This window comes from Nycticebus coucang, chromosome 9 (assembly GCF_027406575.1).
Source record: "Nycticebus coucang isolate mNycCou1 chromosome 9, mNycCou1.pri, whole genome shotgun sequence".
Taxonomy (NCBI): domain Eukaryota; kingdom Metazoa; phylum Chordata; class Mammalia; order Primates; family Lorisidae; genus Nycticebus; species Nycticebus coucang.
In genome coordinates, this window is record NC_069788.1 from 116628609 (window position 1) to 116650340 (window position 21732).

Below are 21732 nucleotides of genomic sequence, written 5' to 3' on the forward strand. Positions count from 1 at the left end.
GCATGAACTGTGTGGCAGTCACATACAATAGGGGTGAGGGTGTGGAGATGCTGCAGGCCAACCTTGCTCTCCCTGTTTCCTCTTGCCTGGGGAGTTTAATCAAGCTGCACTAGGTAGGGGCCATGGTCCATTCGCATAGATGGAGAAAACCACTCTCAAGCCACTGCCTGGTCTCCACAGGAATCATGGGGCAGATCCAGTGGTCACATCATCTGTGCGATGCCAGGGAAAACCTTGCTCCTCAGAAATCAGACTCCACAGGCACCTCAGCTCAACCAAGAAAATGTCAGAGAACTGCCCTCCTGGTGTCCCCACTTTCACAAAGGCTCTCAGGAGGTCAAAGTCAGCATGTGAAAGCCTGTTCTCATCCCAGACTGGTCTATGTATATCTAGTTGTCTTTGGTCTTAAAAGAACCAGGCAAAAAGGATGTGGGATCTGAAGACATCACATCCACTCCTGGTGAGAAGCTCCAAATTCATGACCAGGCATGGGGGATGAAGCTGGACCATGCCAAGCTGAAATCAGGCTGATAGTTTTCTGGCAACTCCAGAAGGCAGTCCCCTAAGGAGAAGGAGGGAGGAGCTAAAGTATGGCAGGATTTCTATAAATCTTACCGCATACTCGCCAGGGCTCCATGGGGAGGATGCTACACGTGTGCACCAAATTGTCAGTCTGTAGGCCCTAAGAGGACTCCTCCCCCAACCACCAGGAAAACCCCACAGGAGTGTAGCCTTTCAAGAAGGTGCTAGACTTCACAACCAGCCCTCCCTTAATGGGCACTTCCCCGGGGAAGAGGGCAGGTAATGACCATGCTCATAGAGCCATGGACTGGGAGCTGCCATCTCAGCTACAGTCTATGGTCTTTCTTCCAGATTCTAATCCCACAGAGCACTGAATTAAGCCAGGCCCTCCCTGAGACAGACGTCAATGATCAGGGGCACCAAGGGGTACTGTTTCCTCTCTGGTCCTAGGAATGGATTCTTGCAGAACCACAGAATCAAAGTGACACCTGAGAGACTTACTATTTCCTCACATTCCTTGACTTTGAAGACAACAAAAGTAATCATAATAGCCACAGTTTTTAGGAGGTGCCAGCCATTGTGCCAGCTGTCTCCAAAGCTCCCATAACCCTGAGCTGAGTTAAGGATTATCATCCCCAACTGTAAATGAAGACATCAAGGCTCAGTGAGGCTTACTCGACCTGCCTGGAATCCTACAGCAAGTAAGTGTTGGGCTGGACTAAGTCCCAGGCCATCTTCAGTGATTGGGTCTGAAGACCAGTGCAGGACTTCTGAGGCCGCTGGGCAGGGTGTAGTAAATTTACTGCTGCAGTTCATGTTTGCAGCGGTAAATTTGCCACGGCCACAACGATTCCCAAGTAAAATGCGACTAGGAAGCTATTAATTTACTTGAGTTGGATGGCAGCTTTGATATGATAGTAAGTTTCACCGCATTAAATTTTACAATTGAGCTCTAGTATTCTTTTGGGTCATAGAGTTCTGTTTGTTTACAAAAGGTTTCCAAAGAGGTCAAAATAAAGGTTTGTTATTCTGAAGCAATTTAATGGAGTAAGAGTAACTTTATCAAATGCAAATATGGCTATAGGCACTCAGAAGTTCTGTATGCAGGGAACTTGCTTCCCCCCAGGGCTTCTGTTTTCTCCTCTGTATAAGGAGGAATATGAAGAGATGTGCTCCAGGGTCCCTCCAATGTGCCATTTTGGACTTCTAGTTCCCTGGGCATTTTCTCCCTTTAAGCATTTCTCTTAGGCACAGTTCACCTTCTCTTAAAGCTGTTAAAGCCAGCCCTCAAGGTGAGCTGGGCAAAGTGCCAAGAGCCCCTGAGGTTCCCTGAGGCCCCAGGGAGCTCTCTGCACCCAGTGCAGTACAGGGACTGCAGGGAAGTGGATAACAGAAGGGAGAGAGGGAACAGCAGGATATAAAGCCCTGGCTCTGGAGTTGGACGATCTGAATTCCAATGATGATTCTGCCACTGGTTAGGAGACCGGCTTGGGCAAATTCTTTTTTTTTTTTTGAGACAGTCTTACTTTGTTGCCCTGGGCAGAGGTGCCGTGGGGTCATAGCTCATAGCAACCTGAGACTCTTGGGCTTGAGTGATCCTCTTGCCTCAGCCTCCTCTTAGCTTGGACTATAGGTGCCCACCACAAAGCCTGGCTGCTTTTTTCGACAGTGTCTCGCTCTTGCTCAGACTGGTCTCAGAGTTTTGAGCTCAGGTGATATGCCTACGTTGGCCTCCCGGAGTGCTAGGATTACAGGTGTGAGTGACTGTGCCCACCAAGACCCCAAGATCCGCTTGGGCAAATTCTTAACCTCGGTTTCCTCAAATGAAACATGAGGTGTCAACAACCCTTAACTTGCGGTATTTGCAGTATTTATTTCACAGGATAAATAAAGCTTGTAGGCTTGGTGCCTGTAACACAGTACTTACGGCACCAGCCACATACACCAAGGCTGGTGGGTTCAAATCCGGCCCAAGCCAGCTAAACAACAATGACAACTGAAATAAAAAATAGCCAGGCATTTTGGCAGGCACCTGTAGTCCCAGCTACTTGAGAGGCTAAGGCAAGAGAATCACTTAAGCCCAAGAGTTGGAGGTTGCTGTGAGCTGTGACGCTACGGCACTCTACCTAGGGCAACATAGTGAGACTGTCTAAAAATAAAAAAAAAATAGGGTGATGCCTGTGGCTCAGTGAGTGGGGTGCCGGACCCATATACCGAGGGTGGCAAATTCACACCCGGCCCCGGCCAAACTGCAACAATAAAAAAATAAACTTAGTTTAAAAATAAAAAAATAATAAATAATTTAAAAAATACTTTCCGGTGTCAGTGGCACCCGTAGTTCAGTGGGTAGGGTGCTGGCCAGGTACACCAAGGCAGGCAGGTTTGAACCCATCCTGGGCCTGCTAAACAACAACAACTACAACAACAACAAACAACAGCCGGGTGTTGTGGCAGGCACCTGTCATAGTCCAGCTACTTGGGAGGCTGAGGCAAGAGAATCACTCAAGCCCAAGAGTTAGAGGTTGCTGTGAGCTGTGATGCCACGGCATTCTACCAAGGGTAACAAAGTGAGACTCTTGTCGCAACAACAACAACAAAAATAATAGAAAAGAAAAAGAAAGAAAGCTTGTAAAGTCCACTGCCTGGTCACCACTCCAGGTGCCTGGAGGCCATGCCCACAGGCACCACTGCTACCTGCTGGGGGTGAGAGGGGGACTCCTGAAGGGCCTGCCAGGGCACATGAAGGTGACTACTCTCTACTAACAAGAACAGCCCCCCAGATGAGCCTCTGCATCCATGCCTAGGGTCCTGCAGGAATAGATTGTCCTGCCCCACAGGTGGGTGGCTGCCTCCTTTAGAACCTCTGCTGAGCAAGCAGGAGATAAGGCAAGGTAGAGGCATGGGGTCAGGGCCTGGCTTCTCTGTGCCCAGGCCAGTGCAGCTGCAGCAGGACCCAAAAGGTGCGGGAAGAGACCCGATTGGACCCCTGCCCCCATCATGTCTGCTCTACACAAGAAAGAAGACTGGGATGGTGAACAGAATGTATGTGACAGGCACTCTACCACTACACAACCCTGTGGGGAAGGCTTGAGCATCCCCATCTCACAATTGAAGAGCCCTATACTTGCAGAGCCCATGCACCCAATGCCACCTGACGGCACTTGATGTACCAGTTGATCTCAGGAAAAGATAGGTGAGTTTCACTAAACATTGTAAAAGGAGGAGACGTCTAAGCACTTTGAAAGGAACTTGCGTCTTCCGCCTCCTCTTTGTCTGATGACCCAGGCTTTTTATTTATCAGTTCCTGCCCCTGGAGTGTAAGCTCTGTGAAGGCAGGGATGCTTTTAGGTTTTGTTCATCTCTGTTTCCCAGTGCTCAGGACAGTGTGTGTAGTATGAACAGATAGTACATGCTTATTAGGTATTTGCTGATGAGAAAGGAAAGAGAGGAGAGAAAGAGGGAGGCAGGGTAGTTCTGTGAACACACACTTCTCTCTTTTAAGCCAAGTACTTGGGAGACACATACAGGAGAAGATCCCAGAGAAAAGGAGCAACTCACCTGGGCTCAGGATGGGCCAGCGTCCCTTAACATTGCTTCCTTCAGAGCAGCGACTCCCTCCCCCAACCATGGAGCGAGAGCCAAACCCCACTGCCCCATGATGAGGGGGTAAGAAAGTCCTTGTGGTCCCATCAGAAGTCAGAGAAAAGCTAGGTGCAGTGGCTCGTGCCTGTAATCCTAACATTCTGGGAGGCTGAGGCAGGTGGATTGCCTAAGCTCAGGAGTTCAAGACCAGCCTGAGCAAGAGTGAGACCCTGTCTCTCTTGTATACTAAAAATATACAAGACAAAAAAAAAAAAAAAGTAGCCAGGTGTGGTTGTGAGCACCTGTAGTCCCAGCTACTCAAGTCGCTGAGGCAAGAGGATCCCTTAAGCCCAAGGTTTTGAGGTTGCCGTGAGCTATGATGCCACAGCACTCCAATAGGGCAACAGAGAGAGGCTGTCTCAAAAAAAAAAAAAAGAAGTCAGAAGGAATGACTCCAATTCTGGTGGACAACTGGAGGAACCACAATGTTATTACCAATTACGAAATGACCCAGGTGTCACATTTGGTAATAACAGGATTGCAAAGGCTATTGGATGATTAGAAAAGTGTCAAACGCCTTTTATTAGCAGCAAGGAATTCCTACAAAAGAAATGCAGAAGTAAATCCGCTGCTTAGCAGAATTGGTCCCAGAGGTAGCCTCTTTCCTAGGCCTCTCTAACCTTCTCCTACACCCCTTGCCCTCTCCATAGCCTCTGCAGAGCTGAGGCCCTTAGAGCAGACCAGCTAGCCCACCAAGATGAAGATGCCAGGCCAGTGGGTGCCTACGCATGCCCATCTCTCCCCCTTGAATGGGAGCACCTCTTCAGCAAGCCCTGGCAGCCTTCTCTTCTAACGCAGTGGTAGGCATCTTGGCAGCACTCACTAAATGTCTGTGTAGAGTATATGAATCAATGTCAAGGATGGTGGGCTGCTGCTACTCCCCATTCTTCCCCAGGGAAATGTCAGATAGCCCAGTCAGAATGGAAAGCCCGTGCCTATGTGCCCACTGGGATGGTATTTTGTCTCTTCCTTTCCTTTCTTTCTTGAATACCTACCATGCCAGGCACTTCTAGGTAGTAAGGGTACAAAAATTAACAAAGTCTGATCCCAGCCTCTGAGGAGTCTAGTAAATAACTATGGGGAAATATATAAAAATAATCACAAGAAGATAGAGCAGAGCTCTATAAAAGCACAGAGCAGCATCTTCACAAGTCAGAAATTGTTTGAGAGCTGCGACTTAAAGCAGGGGTGTCCTGGGTGGCACCTGTGGCTCAGTGAGTAGGGCGCCGGTCCCATATACCAAGGATGGTGGGTCCAAGCCCAGCCCCAGCCAAACTACAACAAAAAAATAGCCGGGCGTCATGGTGGGCGTCTGTAGTCCCAGCTACTTGGGAGGCTGAGGCAAGAGAATCGCCTAAGCCCAGGAGTTGGAGGTTGCTGTGAGCTGTGTGACACCAGGGCACTCTACCAAGGCTACCGAGGGTGATAAAGGGAGACTCTGTCCCTCCAAAAAAAAAAAGCAGGAGTGTCCAACCTGCACCTGCAGCCAGTGGGACTTTTTTTGGCTTCTCCGTGGTATCAGATATCACAAAACGTATGCATAGACCTTTATTTTGCTAATCGGCTTTTCATTGGTGTTTGTGTGTTTAATGTGGCTCAAGAGAACTCTTATTCTTCCAAAGTGCGGCAGAGAAAAAAAAAAGGCTTGGACACCTCTGCTAGGCTTAAAGTATAAGCAGGTGAAGATGTGGAAGGGCATTCTGGGAAGGGGGCAAAGGTCATTGAGATGGGTCAGTGTACAAGAACCCTGGAAATGTGAGTGGCTCAGGGTTATGTGTGGGTAGGGTAGGGCTGGTGAAGGGAATGAAGTTGGTAGGGGCTGGGTGGTGTGGTGGTTCATGCCTGTAATCCTAGCACTCTGGGAGGCCCAGGTGGATGGATTGCTTGAGCTCACAGGCTCGTGACCAGCCTGAGCAAGAGTGAGACCCCTGTCTCTACTAAAAACAGAAAAACTGAGGCAAGAGGATCGCTTGACTCCAAGAGTTGGAGGTTGCTGTGAACTATGATGCCATGGCATTCTATCCAGGGCGACAGCTTGAGACTCTGTCTCAAAAAAAAAAAAAAAGAAGTTAGAGGGTATGCACAGACAAGTTAACAGATGTCCTCTGTGTCTGTGTAAGGAATTTTGACTTATTCTGATAAGCCAAAGAATTTAAAAACAGAGAGTGACATGATCAGTTATATAAGTTTTTTTGTTTGTTTATTTGTTTTTATTGTTGGGGATTCATTGAGGGTACAAGATACCAGGTTACACTGATCCATTTGTTAGGTAAAGTCCCTCCTATAATTGTCTTGCCCCCAAAAGGTGCATCACACACCAAGACCCCCACCCTCTCCCTTCTTCCTTCTCTGCTCTTCCTTTCTCCCATCCCCCTCGTTTGTTTTTGAGACAGTCTCACTTTGTTGCCCTTGGTAGAGTGCCATGGCTCATATAGCTCACAGCAACTTCAAACTCTTGGGCTCAAGTGATCCTCTTGCCTCAGTTTTTCATTTTTAGTAGAGATGGGGTCTCACACTTGCTCAGGCTGCCCTTGAACTCAGGCAATCCACCCATCTCAGCCACCCAGAGTGCTAGGATTAGAGGTGTGAGCCACCACGCCCAGTCCAATTATAAATTTTAGTGAGGAGGCTGATGGCTAGTGGCAGAGGATCCCAGTAATATTGTAGTCTTCCAAGTAAGCAATCCTGAGGGCCTGGCTTAGGGCAGTAACGCTGAAGCAGGAGAAAGAGGGTAGGATTTGGTGATTAGTTAGAGGTAGATGTGAGAGAAGGGGTTTGAGAATGTAAATTTCTTGCTCAGGATACAAGTGCTGTGGTGTAAAGCAACCATTAACTGGGAATACAGGAGGAAGAGCAGATTTGGGAGGCAGGTTCAGCTGAATTTGAGTTCTTTGTGGTCAGTCAGGAAAGCATGCATAAATCCATGTCAGGAGCTCAGGAAAAGGAGTGGATGGGGCCAGGCAGCTAGGGTTAAGAAAACTAGAAACATGATAGGGGCAAATACGTTGCTGGCTGGCTGCCCATGTGCCCAGGACCTTGGCCTGGAGGAGAGGCTTCCGGACGCTTCACCTCATATGGAGACGAAGATATAGAGAAATGGAGTTTGTTTTGCCTTTGTCAGATGCCTTGACAAAATGATCTAGCCCAGGCTCTTAAGGAATGCTCATTTCTTTATCAAGGACCTCATCATCTGGTACTCTGATGAGTACCAGATGGTGGACCTCTTGACCTAGGGCTTGAACAAAGTTGGCTCAATATCAAAGAGGCCAGGCGTAGAGACCAGAGAGAATTTGAGTTGAAGAGAGACCCATAGTCCTGGTCTTGCATTTCTCTCAAAGAGTGCCTATAATAGATAACCTCCATTTTCTTCGTGAAAGTAGGAAGTGGAAATTAAAGCAATGTTCCCAGGATTGGTATATATTTTGAAACTCTCAGCAAGGCTGAAAATATCCATCGATACATTTTGAAGTGCAATTTCTACTCCCTTACCAGTCAAAATAATTGAACAAGAAGAAAAAGCTGTTAACACAGGAAGCATCAGATCCACACTGCTTGGAAATTTACCATTTTAAAGCAACTGAGCGGTATTTATAGTCAATGTTTACAGTCAGACATGTCCCTTCTCACTGAAGCTACCCTCTAAAGCGGTCGAAAGGCCCATCAATCTGGCTTGGACGCTGAAATTGTACACAGTGTCTGGACCTGATGCCAAACAGGGAGAATTTTTTAAAATCATCCTGTCATTTTATCAGCATATACTACGTATATCTTGGGGAGTTTCCTCCTGGTAGGTGGCAGGAAATGGCTGGGGCTGTCTGCCAGAGCTCACAGAGCCAGTGGTGGCACGGCCAGGCATATCCTCCTCTCTTTCTTGGCAGCCCACCCCCAGGTCCCCCCACAGGTTGTCTTTAGGTTAGTCTAGGTTGATATTTCTGCCCAACAAGAAAATGCCTGCCTCTGCCTCCAGCCCAGCGACAGAGGAGTGGCACTGTGTCGCCTTTCAGTGCCTCTGCCTGGGGCCCAGCAGGACAGACAGAGAAGATCTTGCTGGTTGTCAGCATCCGTCTTCTGCCAGCGCCCGTGTGTGGGTGGGTGGACGTGTGCACATGCTCTATTTCCAGCTGGAATGTGAATGATTTATTCTCCCATATTTGTGTCCACTGGAGGAAATTTCTAGGTCTATAACTAATCATTTGTCTTTCCTTCCACTGCTAAATATATCTTTACAAAGACCACTACCTAAAGATGGAGCAGTAAATTCTTAGGGAAATGGGATGATTGGGACATGGGAAACTGAGTTTTTAGTCCCAGATATCCCTGGGACCATGGCATGGAAAAGTCACTTATCTGGGCTTCTTTCTCATATTTGAAATGAAGGGTTTGGTGCAAAAGCACTTAATGTGCTTTCTGGTGCTAGCATTTTAAGATTCTATTTACTTATTTTAATGTTTTAAACATTCCCTGCCTCAGCAAGAATTATAGGCAGTAAAGTAGAATACAGTTTTCTTTATTACCATTTCACCCCACACCACATATTACACATACACATATACATCCAAACAACTTAAAACTTGATCAAGAATCTGGAAACTGGGCGGCGCCTGTGGCTCAAGGAGTAGGGTGCCGGTCCCATATGCCGGAGGTGGCAGGTTCAAACCTAAACCCAGCCAAAAACCAAAAAAAAAAAAAAAGAATCTGGAAACTTCTAGATTTTAGCAGACCTAAAGAAAAACTGGAATGTATCAGAAAGTGGGCATCGGGGATGCCTCTGAGGAGGGGACCTGAGGACAGGAGGGGGAGACTTTCATTGCATATCCCTTTGTACCTTTTTCTTTTTTTTGCCACATGCATTTATTACCTCTTTACCTAAATTTTAATTTTTTCCAGCAAGAGAGAAGTTCTCTTTTTCTTCTACCACAAGCCTCTCTGCAGTTCAGTGCCCAGCAAAGATGGGGCCCAGTGAGGAGCTAGAGTCAGACGCTGGAAGCCACCTTCAAACCAGGCCTTGCCGAAGGCAAACGACCCTCTCCAGCTGAGCTGGCCACAGACCCTGCTCCCTTGCCTGCCCCCCAGGCCTGGAGGGGTTCTGTGGATGCACACCGTTGCTAGCTGGGCTCTCAAGCTGTACAGGGACTCCATTTAGGGTCCTCCAGTAAAACTCTCTGGCTGTCTCAGCTCTAGCAACCAGATGGACAGAGACCTAAGAATTCTCTAAGGGGGAAAGTGCACCCAGCCTTAGATTCTCCAGACCATGCCATTCCCTTTCAAGACATACTGCCCTTTTGTTGTTGGTTTTCTGCTGCTAATATGAGGACAGGAACATAAGGTAAAAAACAATAAAAGGGCTAGAAATGAGTGGGGAGGGCCTTCAAAAGCCCTTTTCTCCTGGTGAGACCCACACCACTTGTGTCCTCTCCCCTGGTTTCCTCCTCAGCAGTCACTCATGACATCTAGCCTCCACCTGGCTTCCTCTTCTGCCTCTTTTTCTGATTGTAACCTTGAATGGGTGCTGGCTGATAACTTCTCTGTCCCATACTTCCCACTGACCCTCCAGAGTTCTTCAATTCCTCTTCCTCTGGCTTACCCATGTGGCTTACTGATGGCATAGCCACACTGTCAAAGGAATAGCTGCCACAGTTGAGTTCCATTTCCTAGGCTGAAGCTGTCAGCTGTCCCACAACTGAGATTGCCCAAGGTAGATTCCCAGCCTCCATGCACATTCTCTATACCCTACCTTTCCCAGGATCAACACAATCTCTTATTAGTAAATAAAAAATGTTCATTTCCTTCCTTTATATTATCTCTTATTGGGAAGTCAGAGATAAAAGTTATTCTCTTTTTTTTTTTTTGAGACAGTCTCACTTTGTTGCCCTGGGTAGAGTGCTGTGGCATCATAGCTCACAGCAACCTCAAACTCCTAGGCTTTAGTGAGCCTCTTGCCCCGGCCTCCTAAGTAGCTAAGCCTACAGGTGCCTACCACAATGCCCAGCAGGGACGAGGTCTTGCTCAGGCTGGTCTCGAACTCCTGAATTCAAGGGGTTCTTCATCTCTGCCTTCCAAAGTGCTAGGGTTACAGGTGTGAACCACCATGCTGGCCTAAAATATTCTTAAAATTACCCCTAGGTCTTTTTTTTTTTTTTTTTGAGACACAGTCTTACTATCTTGCCCTTGGTAGAATGCTGTGGCATCACAGCTCTCAGAACCCTCAAACTCTTGGGCTCAAGCGACTCTCTTGCCTCAGCCTCCCAAGTAGCTGGGACTACAGGCACCCACCACAACGACTGGCTATTTTTTTGTTGTTATTGTTGTTTAGAACCCACCAGCCCTGGTGTATGTGGCCGGTGCCCCTAACCACTGAGCATGGGCACTGAGCCAACTCCTAGGTCTTGTAAATGGTCTCTGTGGACAGACTGCGAACAGGCCAGTCTGGTCTCTGAAGTCCTAAGCTTTCCCTGCTGGGAGGAACATTTCTGAACACAGCTCTGCATGTTGCCCATGCTCAGTCTAGCTGTGCTGGAGCATTGACTACCGACCTCAGATTGTCGACTCCAGGGCCCAACACTCTTTTTTTTTTTTTTTTTTTGGGCCGGGGCTGGGTTTGAACCCACCACCTCCGGCATATGGGACCAGTGCCCTACTCCTTGAGTCACAGGAGCCGCCTGGCCCAACACTCTTGACAAGCAGCTTCTCCTGCCTTCTCAACTGTGCACAGGCCTGGGAGGGGCTGGGCTGTCCCCAGGGTGGGGTCATGGGAAGGTGAGAGCAAAGGGACAATTGAGAAGCCCCAACAGAGTCAAGCAAGAAGCAGCAGATGGAGAGTGGACACAGATTCCAAGAGATGAAAGATACCAAGCATGAGGGAGAAAAGGCAGAGAGGGAAAAGTCTAATAAGCACTGAAACTAGAAAGGCGTGCAGAGAACCATCCAGAGAGCAGCAAGAGGACACTGACCTTAGTGGAGCTGGGTCACAGGGGAAGAGAGCAGAGGGGTCAGGGTGGTCAGTGCTCAAGAGGCTGGAGGCAAGAAAAAGGGAACAACATAAATCTCTCGGAAAGGGTCACTCACCTTCCAAGTTGTTGGGCTTATTGGCTACAGCAGGTGGAATCTATTTAAAACACACCAGGCATTTTGCCTCATTCCATTTCCCTGCCTGGAAAAGGCTGAGGGAACCATTCTAGCATCGGGACCCCACTTGGACCACACGGCTGAGACCAGAAGATCCCTGCCCCATCTTGCATGACCTCCACATCTATCTCCTCTCCCTCAAGCTGCCAGGCCACTAAATTCCTGGCATCTTGAACACAGTCCTAAAGGCTGCTTGTGGTAGCCACTTCCACAGGAACAGACTCAATGACTTCCTTCATCCGGTCTTCAAACTCGTCAGAAAGCAGATGCTGCTTCAGGGTGACAGCGCTCTGAGGGGATGCTCAAAGGGAGCCCCTCCTTGGTGGGAATATGCTTCATGGTGACTGGGACGCCCTGGGTTGTGAGACCACAGCGTGAAGGGCGGCAAGGATAAAATGGCATAAGGCAGACCAGATGAATTCATGGGCCGGGCACGGTGGCTCACGCCTATAATCCCAGCACCCTGGGAGGCCAAGGTGGGTAGATTGCCTGAGCTCACGGGTTCAAGAGCAGCCTGAGCAAGAGCAAGACCCCGTCTCTAAAAAATAGCCAGGCACTGTGGCGGGTGCCTGTAGTCCCAGTTATTCAGGAAGCTGAGCCAAGAGAATCACTTGAGCCCAAGAGTTTGAGGTTCCTGTGAGCTACGACGCCATGGCATTCAGTGCGGCAGAGTGAGATTCTGTCTCAAAAAAACCAACAGCCTAACTTCTTTCCCTGGACTGTGTATCTTTGAGAAGCTATACTCTGGAGAAGACCTGACTCCTTATCCACACACCACAGACAGAGTACAATGTAGGCTAGGAAAGCCATCTATGTAAGCTGTTTCCCACTAAGAGCATTGAGAATGAGTAGTTCTTCCTTCCCTGGCTCTTCAGCCTGAATTATGTAAAATATTACCGTCTTCTTAAAAAAACAGGCAGGCATTGTGGAGGGTGCCTGTAGTTTTAGCTGCTTGGGAGGCTGAAACAGGAGGATCACTTGTGCCCAAGAGTTTGAGGTTGCTGTGAGCTATGATACAATAGCACTCTACTCAGGGTGACAGGCCTGGCTAAATGCCTCAAAAATAAATAAATAAAATGTTACTGTCCAATAAGGCTGAATGTAAGCTCTCTGGTCTGCATGAGAGAAAAACTTAGTGTACAAAGTTTTCTGAAAAAACTTCCTGAAAAACTTAGTGTACAAATGAAATCAAATTTTGCTTGCCAGAGAAGTTGGCTTTTCAAAATAAATTTGAGGTCACTCCTAAGTTTACAGGCGAAGGATGGTTTGTGAAGGTGAATAATCTTCCCTGTTCATGTTTGTAAATTTGAAATTCTGAATGTCTGATTTGAATGGCAGGGCAGGGGGGCTGTGCCTAGAGATTCACCTTGAGTTTGCAATTACATATTACTTTAAAACAATAAAGACTTAAGCAGATGGTTGTATTGCAGGAGCTACTGCTAAAGTAATCTGAATTTTTAGTACTTTCAATGGAAAATTTTAAATATAGTAGAACCTCAGTAAGTTGACCACCCAAGAGACTGTAACAAACTGATCAGCACACAGAGCTGGTCAACATAAGGAACCAGGCCTCCTATGCTGATACGCACATATGGTGCATGTCTGCTCTATGAAACTAGTTCAATTAAGAAGGTGGTAAATGTAGAGAGATGGTTAAATATGAAGGTTCTATTATATATATAAAAAAGTATAGAGCCTAATAGTGGTGATTATGAAGGTTTTGACATATACAAAAATCTAGACCATAAAACCCATGCGGACAGAAACAATGAAACCCTCCTGTAATACCAATAAGCTGAGCAAGTTGAAACTGGCATGGGTCAATTAGAAACGACACTGTTTCCTATAAGTGAAATAATAGGTCATAACACAGTCTGTCTCAAAACTTTCCTAGTGACCCACATATAATAAACCCAGACTCAACAATCACCAACTCATGGCCAATTCTGAAAGAAAGATGAATTTTCAGCCAGCTGACAGAGGTGAATTTTACAGTAAAGGACAAATAGGAGTATGTTCTACTGAGGCTATGGAATCCAAAAAGTTTCTGCATGAACACCATAGCTATGAGGGTATTTGAGAAGGGGTGGAGAAACATTCTTGATTAAAAACCAAAGAAGAAACAAAACCACACATACACACACACACAATCTGATGGATGCAGAACCAACTATAATACTGGTTACCTTCAAGGAGGGAAAGGCCTGGAGAGATTTCTTTTTCATTGCATGTTTTTAAAAAATGTCCTGGCTCAGTGCCCATAGCACAGTGGTTACAGCACCAGCCACATGCACCAAGGGTGGCTGGTTCGAGCCCGGCCCAGGCCAGCTAAACAAGAAGGACAACTGCAACAAAAAATAGCTGGGCATTGTGGCGGGTGCCTGTAGTCCTGCTACTTGGTAGGCTGAGGCAAGAGAATTGCTCAAGCTCAAGAGTTTGAGGTTGCTGTGAACTGTGACGCTACAGCACTCAACCAAGGGAGACAGAGTGAGACTGTCTCAAAAAAAAAAAAAAGTTGCCCTATGTGCACATATTACCTATATTTTTATTATTTTTATTTTTGAGACAGGGTCTCGCTATGCCCCCTAAGCTGGAGTGACGTGGTATCATCACAGCTCACTCTAATCTCCTGGGCTCAAGCAATCCTCCATTTCCCAAGTAGCTGGGACTGCTGGCACCTACTACCATGTCTGGCTAATTTTTCTATTTTTATTATTATTATTTTTGAGACAGAGTGCTGTGGCATTACAGATCACAGCAATCTCTAACTCTAGGGCTTAAGTGATCTTTTTTTTTTAAGAGACAGAGTCTCACTTTATTGCCCTCGGTAGAGTGCTGTGGCATCACAACTCACTCACAGCAACCTCCAACTTTTGGACTTAGGTGATTCTCTTGCCTCAGCCTCCCAAGTAGCTGGGACTACAGGTGCTGTCACAACGCCCGGCTATTTTTTTGTTGCAGTTTGGCAGGGGCCAGGTTTGAACCCACCACCTTCGGTATATGGGGCTGGTTCCCTACTCACTGAGCCATAGGCACTGCCCTTAAGTGATTCTCTTGTCTCAGCCTCCCAAGGACCTGGGACCCACAGGCACCCACCACAATGCCGGCTACTTTTTTTTTTTTTTTGCAGTTGTCATTATTGTTTAGGTGGCCCAGGCCAGTTTCGAACCCACCAGCCTTGGTGTATGTGGCTGAAGCCATAACCACTGTGCTACGGATGCCAAGTGTAATTTTTCTATTTTTAGTAGAGACATGGTCTTGCTCAGGTTGGTCTTGAACTCCTGAACTCAAGGTATTCTCCTGCCTGTCTCCCAGGATTATAGGCATGAGCCACCATGCCCAAGCCATATCTGTTGCTTAAAAATTAAGTTGTTAAAAGCAAACATCATGAAGCTTTATAATAAACAAGTCTACTAGATGTGAAAAAAGGGCAAATTACCTGAACTCAGACCACCAAATCATTATCACACTTTGACCTTATTTATTGTTTAATAGTAATTTTTCCAGCTAGGTGAATATTTAACTTAACGAAATGTAAGTCACCAGGACAAATGTTTCATGTAATATTAAAAATTTTAGCCCTGGCTGGGCACCACTGGGTAGCTCAGTGGTTAGGGTGCCGGCCACATGCTCCGGGGCTGGTGGGTTCAAACCCAGCCCAGGCCAGCTAAACAAACAAACAAACAAAAAAAAAAAATAGCCGGGCATTGTGGTGGGTACCTGTAGTCCCAGCTACTAGGGAGAATGAGGCAAGAGAAATCACTTGGGCCTAAGAGTTTGAGGTTGCTATGAGCTATGATGCCATGGCACTCTACCCAGGGTGACCAAGTGAGACTTTGTCTCAATAAAAAATAAAAAAACAAATTCTAGCCCTTAACGGTTATATGGGTATATATCTTTGTCAAAATTCATTGAGTTTTTAATTCTTAAGATCTGTTGGCTTAGCGCCTGTGGCTCAAGCAGCTAAGGCGCCAGCCACATACACCTGAGCTGGCAGGTTTGAATCCAGCCCAGGCCCGCCAAACAGCTGCAACCAAGATATAGCCAGGCGTTGTGGCAGGCACCTGTAGTCCCAGCTACTTGGGAGGCAGAGGCAGGAGAATGGCTTGGGCCCAGGAGTTGGAGGTTGCTGTGAGCTGTGATGACACAGCACTCTACCCAGGGCGATAGCTTGAGGCTCTGTCTCACAAAAAAAAAAAAGATCTGTCCATGGCTCAGCACTTAGAGCACCAGCCACATACACCAGAGCTCACGGGTTCTAATCCAGCCCGGGCCTGCCAAACAACAATGATGGCTGCAACCAAAAAATAGCCGGGTGTGTGGCGGGTACCTGTAGTCCCATCTACTTGGGAGGCGGAGGCAGGAGAATCATTTGAGCCCAGGAGTTGAAGGTTGCTGAGAGCTGTGACAACACATCACTCTACCCGGGGTGACAGCTTAAGGCTCTGTCTCAAAAAAAGAAAAAACAACGACGACAACTACAACAAAAAAATAGCTGGTCTGCTCTGCTCTCCCCTTCCTTCTGGGAGAAGAGGAGGGAGGGGGTGAGGGAAAGGAAAAGAAATAAAGAAAAAGAAAACAGTGACTAATTCTCACATAAATTGGATTTGATTCCAACCAAAGTACATTACTTAAACGTTAATTTATTTTTTACTTTATTATTTATTTTTTGAGACAGAGCCTCAAGCCGTTGCCCTGGGTAGAGTGCCATGGCATCACAGCTCACAGCAACTTCCAACTCCTGGGCTCAAGCGATTCTCCTGCCTCCACCTCCCAAGTAGCTGGGACTATAGGCGCCCACCACAATGCCCGACTATTTTTTGGTTGCAGCCGTCATTGTTGTTTGGCGGGCCTGGGCTGGATTCAAACCTGCCAGCTCAGGTATATGTGGCTGGCGCCTTAGCTGCTTGAGCCACAGGCGCCAAGCCTAAACATTTTTAATTCAACTTGTTAATACGTTGCTTAGGATATTGCATCCTCATTTATAAGTGAAATCATGTTTGTAATTTCCCCTTTATAATAATGTATTTTCTCCAATTTTAATATCAGGTGTATCCAGATTAAGTAGAATGATTTTGAAGTAATTCTTCTTTTTCTATTGTCTATAAGATTTGGCATGATCTGTTTTTTGAAATTATCTTTCACTTTTATTTATAAATATTAGTTATCTATTTTTTGAGACTTTGGGAAAAAAAATTAGTTAACTGATGACTCCATACTGAACCTCAGCCAAAGCATTCCTTAATAGACATACTCTTATCTGACAATGTGAATGTTACTTTCTTTGCATTATTATTATTAATTTTGATACAGCAATCATCTGATTTCTTTTCTGAATGTATTTATTGTCATTCCTTCTTTACCAGGTTTTTGTTTCTAGTCCTTATCTTAAACATTGTTATTGTTATTAAATTTTAAGCCTTTTTAATTCTGTGAAGGCAAAAGTGGAAACCTAATAAACCCATTTATATGTAAAAAAAAATTATATATATATATAAAATAGCTGGGCATTGTAGCAGGCGCCTGTAGTCTGCTTGGGAGGCTAAGGCAGGAGAATTGCTTAAGCCCAAGAGTTTAAGGTTGCTGTGAGCTGTGATGCCACGGCCCTCTACCGAGGTAGACAAAGTGACTCTGTCTCACACACAAAAAAAGGTCTGTCCACTTTGGACTCGGTGCCTGTAGCTCAGTGGCTAGAGTGCCAGCCATATACACCGGAGCTGGCAGGTATGAATTCAGCCCGGGACCAGGCCTGCCAAACAACAATTACAACCAAAAAATAGCCGGGCGTTGTGATGGGCACCTATAGTCCCAGCTACTTGGGAGGCTGAGGCAAGAGAATCACTTAAGCCCAAGAGTTGGAGGCTGCTGTGAGCTGTGACACCACCATACTCCACCCAGGGTGACATAGTGAGACTGTCTCAAAAAAAAGAAAAAAAGATCTGTCCACTTTGTTGTATATTAAATTCACTGAACTTCAATAAATTCTTGCTAACAACAAAAATTCCAGTCCTTGTATATAAGTAAGCCAAAGAATCACCACTTAGAGCAGTGGTTCTCAACCTTCCTAATGCCACGAACCTTTCATACAGTCTAAAGGGGTCGCAATCTACGTCGTTAAAAACCGCTGACTTAGAGGTTTGTTGAGTTTGTGGTTAAGTGAAAGCTGTTGTGTTAATACTATGGGGACTTTTTGTAAAAACTTGCTCTTTGGAAACCACCACTACAGCATGTGCTTTTGGTTAAGCATTCCATGGCTGAAACACAACTCAGCTGAAATGCCGAGAGGATGAGGCAAAATCTTGGCCAAGGCCAAGCTTTGCTGATGGTTTGCAAGGGGGATGGCAGCCAACTGCTCTGCACTTGTATAATATTTAAAGAAGAAAAACTTAATCCCAAGTCATCTCTGTTCCTATCCTGAGCCAACTTCAGTCCTGCTCATTGTATCCAAGAAATTCAGAGACCATATATGCAACAGTTTAGGCTTACTGAATCTCCAAGGCCACACATACATATCTTGATTAAAAAGAAACTAAGCCAGCTGACTAGGCCTTTAGTTGGCTCTTGTGGGATATAACAAAAGATGTCGCTTTGAAATAAAGTTGAGGAGAGGCAGAGAAATGTAGCTGAGCCTCCTTTTTGGCTAGCTAGACACTTTTTCTGGGTAGAAGGTGGGGGCTCGTGTCTACATCTAGGTGATTATTGTGGAAAGAGCTCCAAGTTGAACATACTTGGTATAAATCTGTGTTATGCACAGAAAAGCAATTTCACTTTCTTTGGGACTGCAACTAAGCCCCAAAATGGACTAAAAATATATTTTTTGCCAGTTCATAAGGAACAGATGTACTGAGAGATACATGTATCTTTTAGCAGCTTATAAAATGTAAACTTTACATTTTGTGCAAGTTTGTGTAGCTGATGGACAGCCAAAGGCAAAAGTAAGCAGGACAAAGTCCAGATTATACAAGACAAGGGCTCTAAGACAAAATCTCTACAAAAAATAAAAAAAATAACTGGGCATGAAAATGTGCGCCTGGAGTCCCAGCTACTTGAGAAGATGAGGCAGGAGGAGCGCGTAAGCCCAGGAGGTCAAGACAGTGAGCTATGATTGTGCCACTGACTCCAGCCTAGGCAACAAAGCAAGACCTGTCTTCGAAAAGAGAGAATATTTTTGCTTATTGGTATAATGTTTTCCTTTTAAAGGATCCAATTCTAAAAATAAATGAAGTACCCAATTCTATTCAATTATCTTATGATATATCCTTTTTAAAAAACTTTATTCAAGGGCGGCGCCTGTGGCTCAAGGGGTAGGGTGCCGGTCCCATATGCCGGAGGTGGTGGGTTCAAACCCAGCCCCGGCCAAAAAAACAAAAAACAAACAAACAAAAAAAAAACTTTATTCAAATTAATATGAGGGTACAATTTTTAGGTTCATCTTATGATATATCCTTAGTTTCTCTTATCCTTAAAATGAGAAAGTCTTTCCCCTCCCTGCCCGCAATATCCTCCCATCTGTAACAGCTGGTATAGTTGCCTCGTTTCCATCCTACCCTTACATCGTAGTAAACTTTATAGTACGGGCAGTGTATTTAAAGACTGTGCTCTGTTTTATGGTTAAATAGTGGACTGAGTACCCTTGAGACACAGATGACCTCTTTGGTGAGAAAGGTATTTTGACCTGAAGTGGCGTGATAGATGGGGACAGCAGACTTCTTACTAGTCCATGTGGCCAGGACGACACATTCTGCTTCCCTCATTGCCCTTCTCTCCACGCATAGTTGGCATTTCCAGGGCTGGGGGTGGGGGTGGGGCAGGACAAGAATGTGTAGCAAAGCAGAAGGTACAGTCCCCAAGAATAAGTGTATTACAGAATGCTACAGCCGAAGGGCCTTATGGCACACGTAATTCAACCCCCTTATTTTATAGGTACAAAAAGGAGTCCAGAGAAGTGATTAGTCCAAAGATATACAGCTGATGTCTGGAACCAGAACCTAGGTCACCAGCTATTCCTCTCTAATCCTCCAACACATAACAGAACTGGGTATATAAAAAAAGTGCATAAAATTAAGTCCATGAGCAAGCCCCCAACCTACCCCCACTAACCAAATAATTTCAATCTCATTTCTTTTGAGTCCCTTTAGGTTACTAAGCTCAAATTTCTGATTCTTATCCAGAACTTAAAAGATAACCTGATGGCCTGAGTGGTCAGAATTTTAACTCTATCCTAGCGCGTTTTAGCCTGAGAAGGGAGATCTTTGGGAAGCAGAAGTAAAATGGAGCTTAAGTAGCTACTCTAAACCAGGAATATTCTAGACCTACATATGTGCACATCATGCTTATAACTATGGTGACTTTAAAGTCAGCAGCTTTTGAAGCATATGCTGGCAGAAAGGCAACAGGCTACCCATCCAGCGATAGAAAAATTAATACAGAACTAATACAAAATAAGGAGGCCAGAGGGAGGGCCAATTCTTTTGAGTTCAGTCCAGAGGGAGGGGACGTACTACCTCCACTCAGAGGACAGAGTGACCTTTAAGATGGCATGCGCCATATTAGAGGAGGGTACAATACAGAATACACGAACTCAGTCCCTGACATTCCCTGTTCATATGCAGAAGTCAGTTCTTGATTATCTCTCAAATGATTATTCATCTGGTCAGTGATCCACAATGTCTAGAGGCTTCCAGACAAAGCTGATTAGAAGAAAACAATGGTCTAAAGTGCTCCCCACCATCCCAGAAAACATGCTGCCATTTAAGCCAGGGCCTTGTGCCTCAAGCAAAGGGAGTGAGCAATGCTTCTCCTAATGGGCCTGTAGAATAAGCATTTTGAAAACATGGGCCATATGGCTGCCATGTCACAGCTCTGCTCCATCACCTGATGCAAAACTGCTCCAGGACTGGAACTGGCAGAAGGTACTGAGCTTTCATACCAGGGGGCAACTTGGTGGATGTCTGGAAAGTATAGCTTAATTCCAAAATAAAAGTATTTTGGAGATTATATATCATTTTTGTTATTCAAATCAAGTGTCAATCCCAGCAAGAATTATTCTTACACCCTCAGGTAGTTATTTCCTCCAAGAAAAACTGACTCTCACAGTATTCCTGAAGGAATTAGGAAAATGATCACCTTATAATAGAAAAGACAAAAAAAAAAAAAAAGATCTGTGTAAAATATATAATTAGTAAAATAGCAAAATGAGAAAAAAACCTCCATTAAATGAAAAAATGATCTCTCTCATAAGGCTGAGACATAATGGAGAAAAAAAGGAAGAAAGTATAAATGAATGAATGAAAAACTCAGATAGGAAGGGTAAATTAAGGATATAACTCATAGTCAAATGTTAGAGCCCCGAAGAGATAGAATAGGCAGGTGAACAAAAGCTCTTTCTGCCTGCTGGGTTCCTAAGAGCCTAAAATGAGCGATTAAAATGGCTTTCTTTCAATAAAACATTTTGTCATCTGATCTCTGTGACATGGATAAGAATAAGTAACTTACGGCTGCAATCTTAGCAGCAACAAATCCTGGAATATTATGTCTCATTCACCTTAGGACAGCAAATCACTAATTGCTTATCAGTAAAAAAAAATCTGTCTATAACCTTAATATACATTCTTATTTTACAAAACACACTGACTGCAAGGCAGAAATGAGGTGAGAAGGGCTGGAGACAGAAAGGAAGCAAGAAGCAGCTCAGGGCCTGCAACCACGATGATCAGGGTGTCTGCAGAGAGGCCCTCATGACACTGTCCTCTCACTGGGCTCACATGGAAGCTCAGTGAGCCATAGAGCACTTGTAGCTAATGGGTCAAAGAGAAGCATTTCACTCCTAAAAGGTGATATCCATTTGCACTCTCAGCAATGGGAGTGCTGTTCCTCACAATCCAATTTCTAGGACTTTGTTCTAATAAAATTACCAAATATATACAGGGGCCAGGCACCGGTGGCTCACGCCTGTAATCCCAGCATGGCTGAGGTGAACGGATCGCCTGAGCTCACAAGTTCGAGACCAGTCTAAGATAGAGGAAGACCTCGTCTCTAAAAATAGCTGGGCAGTGCCCGTAGCTCAGTGGGTAGGGCGCCGGCCACATACACCCAGGCTGGTGGGTTCCAACCCAGCCCAGCCCAGCTAAAACAACAATGACAACTGCAACAACAACAAAAAAAAATAGCCAAGCCTTGTGGCAGGCACCTGTAGTCCCAGCTGCTCGGGAGGCTGAGGCAAGAGAATCACTTGGGCCCCAGAGTTTGATGTTGCTGTGAGCTGTGATGCCACAGCACTCTACCGAGGGCAACAAAGTGAGATTCTGTCTCAAAAAAAAAAAAAGAGAGATAGAGATACACACAGAAAAGTTACCATGGCATCATGGGTAATAACAAAGGATCTGAAGCCAAAATTTCCAACAGTGTGGTAATGATAAAATAAGATAGAAACACAAGAAAATC